We start from the raw sequence: 5,778 nt of genomic DNA, 5'->3' as shown, positions 1-5,778 counted from the left end.
GATGCAACCTAAGTATATATCACACCCTTCAATTCATTTTCAATCTAATTAAAGGGATAATTGTATTTGAAAAATGGTGTAAGAAACATGCATGATGGGGTCCAATGTATCTGAACTTGAACTTGGATGTTTCTACATTGTCTTGTAACACCAAAAACACTGTCAAATAAATTAGTATCACGTGGTTGAGTAGTACTTTGAAGGATTTTCAAAGTGAAGCATATTTATTTGGTGTGCCTTTTAGATACAACCAATACAACTAAATACTTTTATTTGGTTCCTATTCAACTTAATTATTCATGTGCTTTGCATAATAATGCAATTCAAATTTGTTTTATTTATTTATTTATTTTATGTATCTAATCATCTATATGTATTCTGCTAAATGACGTTATTAGTTGGACAACATAATGTGTGAGTTTTTGTATGAAAAAAGAGGGTACAATGCTGTGTAAGGAAATATTTTAGATGGAAGTTAACCATAAATACAATTTTTGATAAATTTAATAAATTTTCAGATAAATTAAAAATAAAGAAGAAAGGAAGAAATGTTAGATAAATAATGTGTGTCACTTGTGGCTGTTAAAAGTCATTATATTCTTATAGAAACGTTTTTAGTAATTATTTTTAAAGATTAATTTTAATATATCGATAGTATAAAAATTTTTATTTTATATAGTCATTTAATTAAATTTATATATTTAAATAATATTAAATTTAAAAATCAATTAATTTATCTATATAAGAATACATAATTAGATAATTATGTAAATCTTTTATACATTACTATTTGTACCTAAAAAAAAAGTAAATTCTTATTTTTATTAATATATTAATACTACTTAACTACGTTGCTACAACAATTTTATATATATATATATATGAAAGATAATTATTTATTTATTTTTTAATTAAACATACATGTGCTAACACCGATGAAACAACTATGTATTTGTACTTTCTCGCTCGTTAATGACAAAGTCTCACAATCACATAACTAGTGATTTTTATTTTTATTTTAATACTAACATAATAATAAGTATACTTATTTAAGTGATTCAGCTGATCATTGCATGACGTCATATGGAAGAGACATGAAATTCTCTGAAAATATAACAAAGCTCTAAATGTTTTATCAAGATATATTACTATTCATAGAAAAGACAGTGATTATTTTTCACTAAATTAAAACACTCAAATTACCATTTTATAAAATTAGTGAAGTCCTCCACATGTTGTAAAATGTAATTACATGTTCCAAAATATATTTTCATTGGTAAAAGTTTCTCATAAATAATTTTATAAAATGTAATTTTTATTTTTCATTTATATGTGAATTTTCACCACAACCTAGTTGCAAAATTATATAGGAACTGGTGGAATAGTTGCGAAAGCTGAAAAGTATCATAATAGTATCTATTCAAGGGTATCATGATAATTTTTTTTAAAAAAAAAAGAATAAAGACTATAGCTTTAGGTCATTTATTTATATTCTAATTTTCAAAAAATTAACAAAAAAAAATCTTGTTTGATATAATATATATTGACAACATAATGCCAAATGTATATCCTTCTAAGAAAAAACTGGTTTTCACAAATGGACATTATTCTCAAGAGAATATAATGTCATATTCAACAATAATTCAATTAATTTTTTTTATTCATTTTCAATTGCATGTATACATGTCACATCTTATTGATTGGTTCATGTTGGCATTTGTGACTGCTTTGTAAGCATATTACAGTGATGAATACAAAATAGTAAAAAAAAAAAAAAACTATTAGTTAAAAAATAAAAACAAATTAAATGGGAGATCAGATTTTGGCTTATAAACTTGATCAAAGGTTGTTATATGCATGCACATGTGGTCCTAAGTCCTAAGATATTCATTAGATATATATAAGGAGAGGGCCCTTCATTAAGGTTCTTGTGGTGTGAGAAAAGTTAGCTAAGGGACAATATCATAATGCTAGCTAGCTGATTAGCAATTGGTCCTTAATTTGAGGATATTTTTGTCAGTTTGTAATATTTCATATACTGCTTTTTTCTGATGTTGGGTCAATTTATTTTCCACATATTGCTCTGAATAATTGGCCTCCAATTTGCATCCCTACATACTTATTGACCCCATTATTATGCACTTCCTACTTGGTACATTCATGTATATAGTAGGAGCCCTTATCTATATTTTCCTTTATTATAATTAACCCTATCTCTTATACTCTTTCTTCTTTATTTTTTTGAAAAATCTAATTTTATTATTTAATATATTAAAAACAACAAAAACAATATATATATATATATAAAGATAATTATTTATTTATTTTTTAATTAAACATACAAGGCTTATAAGAATATATACATTATTTATCAAATATATTATTTATATACTAAAATTAACTATTATATATTTTTATATATAAATATATATATTATTTAAATTATTTTTAATATATATTTTATATCCCAATATGTTTTTATATTAATAATTGATTTTAGTGCGTAAGTCATAAATAACTATTTTTGAAAATTAACATGTTTTAATTTGCAAACATGTACTTTTATATATAGTAGTAGTGCTGAGGATTACGGAAATATAATAGTAAAAGGACTGGAAGTTGAAAAAAAATATTATTAAAACGCAAATTTTAATTTTTCTTTTTAGTAAATAATTTATAAATACTCATTGAAACCATATACATATATAACAAAAATGCTATTAATTAGGACCGGGTTACCTATTAAATTTATCTCATTTGTCTCTACGTATACACAAATATTAATATATAAAATATAATTAACTACGTGTAAACATTATATTTCCATCCCGATATCAAATTGAGATGTTCATAAGTCGGATGATATATTGAGTTTATTTTGATTTAAATTTAGTCTTAAATATGTATTGAGTTTATTTTTTAGACTTTAATTCGGTTTTATACTCGATAAAACTTAAATATTTTCAGATTATAACTATATTGAATTTAAATGGGGTGAAAATCAAGTCTTTAAAATTTTAACAATAATTTATAAAAACAAAATTTATTATCGAAAAGTTGATATCTATATTTAAATTTGAATTTGTCCATAAATTTTAATTTAATACTTTTTTAATCTATTTTCTAATTCAACAAATGTGATAGATTAAAAATAAAACAATAATCTTATAATTAATATAACGTAATATTAAAATTAATTTAAAATATATATAACTTTTTTAGTTTTCTTAAGGTACACATGGGTCGGGTGAAGTTGAGTTCGCCTTGATCTGACCTCGATTCTAAATAATGATTGGATCAGATCTATTTTTAAAACCTTTATTCGATTCTAAATCCAGTAAAATCATACCAAATTAGCTTTTAAAATGTTCAAAATCGAACTACATCTTCGAACTAAATCGGACCATGTACATCCCTAATATCAAACTAAAATGCACCCTACAAAAACTTTTAATTTGATTATGTGATATATGTTATGATAAAAACTTAGATACAATTATTTTTATGTAAAATTAGTAACTAAAAATTATTAAATAATTTAATAAATTTGATTAAATTATCATTTAATAATTTATAAATATTAATTTTATATAAAATTAATTTTTACCTAAATTTTTACCGTATATTATATAGTGATAGTTAAGAAATTGCGTCCTCTCTAAGTATTTATATGAATTAACATTTATATAAATTTGCTGACTATGTATAGGATTTGAATATCAATTTGACATGCATGCATGCATCATCTAATCAATATATAGATCTCCCCTACTTATATTCCTAACATATATGTATAGTTTGGTGATAGTGAAAAGTGATGAGTTTATTGGTCATAAGCTTCAAAAATTTGAGTGTACATAACTTGATTAATTATTAACGTAGGTTTCAAGGATCTATAACTATATATGGCTTCAATTCATTATTCTTTAATTTGTCGTCACTCTTAAAAGATCTATCACAAGTTCACCAAGTAATTAATTAATCTTCATGTATATATATAGATATCCAATAATGTGCACTTAGCTATCACAAAACCAACTACTTTTTTTCTTTTTCCTCACGAGAGAAGATTCATTACTTAGCATTTTACTAGGTATACTCCATTGAACGAAGCTATTACAATATTATTCTTCACTAGTAACACCATTGGAAGAGTGTCACAATCAATCAATTAATTTATATCCTATATATCTAAATGGTATATATATTGTCATAGATTTAACATGCATAGCATATACAGTGATATGAATGTGATCGTTTGGGTATATTATTAATGAATGGATATTTTATTTTTATTTTAATAATATTTTTTTACACAAAGTTATATAAAGACAATGACTCTAAATATTGATTTATTTATTATGTATATTTTAATAGAAATTAAAAATAATGACTACAAATACAATAATTTTAAATGCATTGTCATACAAATTTAATGACTATAAATATATTATCTGTAAATTATTTATTAGGTATATTTAATTTTAATTATTAAAACTAATTTAATCACTATAAATATATTTTCTTATATTTTTATATAAAAATCTCATTCTCATTCATATATATTATTTAGAGAGAGAAAGAGAGATATTAAAAGGAAAAATTTAAAAATTAGTAAAATTTATTATTTTTTATTAGTATTTTTAATTATAAATTTAATTTTTTAGTCTAACAATTTAATAATATACTTTTAAATATTATGGGTAACGGTTAATTAATAATTAAAAAAAATAATAATAACTTTTACTGATTTTTTAATATTCTTCAGAGATTAAATATATAACATCATAACCTTTTTATCTTATAAAATGTGGCGCTAATAATCTCTTATAAACATAAAATACTAAAACTTACCTAATTAATGAGACAACAAATCAAAAGCTATCGTTTATATTGATTTTATGGATATCTTACACATAAACATTACTTTCCCAAAAAGGCTAATAATAACAATATATTTTTCCTAAAAAAAGACACTATAAGTAAATTACAAATTTTTTATTAGCCTTATAACTAATAAGTTAGCTAGCATTTTTTTTAATTAAAAAAAGGAAAGAAAAAAAAGAAGAAAAAAGCTAAGAAAGAAAAAGAGTTAGCTGGGCACGGAGGTGAGAGAGAAAAGAAGGAAAGAAACATAGTTTGCAGAAAAAGATGTGTGGGTCACAGAAAGAAAGAGAGAGAGTGAAGGGAATGGGAATGGCAGCTTTTGCTTTTCAAAGTTTTACTCTTTTTGAACAATTTTAGGGGAATGACTGTCTCCTTTGTTAATTGACCAAACACTCCCCATTCTGTGTTACTCATCACCAAGTAATATAAGTGCTTTATGGAATCTAATAAAGTTCTTGTTGCTTCCATCACCCCACATTTACACCATAAAAGATAATCATAATAATAATAGTACTACCCCTCCAATATTAATATTTTATACACATATTAATAACACCTTACTTTATATTATTCCTATACATTTATGTATGGAAAATTTTAAAATTTTCTTAAAATATTAATATTTTAGTGATTTTAATTTTTAATTTCAATTAATAAATAATATACATTTTTTATAATTAAAATCAACAATCAAAATAATTAAAATATATATTTTAAAAATATTTAAAAGTTTAATATAATCATCATAACAAAGTTTATTTTTTCTTCTAAATATAGTTATACATATATAGTCAAATTAACAAAAGTGTAACCCTAACTATTTTAATTAGAAATGATACAAATAATTAAAATTTTAATTTTGATGTATTAGAATTTATAATAATAATTTAA

This window comes from Arachis stenosperma, chromosome 4 (assembly GCF_014773155.1).
Source record: "Arachis stenosperma cultivar V10309 chromosome 4, arast.V10309.gnm1.PFL2, whole genome shotgun sequence".
Classification (NCBI taxonomy): domain Eukaryota; kingdom Viridiplantae; phylum Streptophyta; class Magnoliopsida; order Fabales; family Fabaceae; genus Arachis; species Arachis stenosperma.
This window is presented reverse-complemented; position numbering follows the sequence as displayed.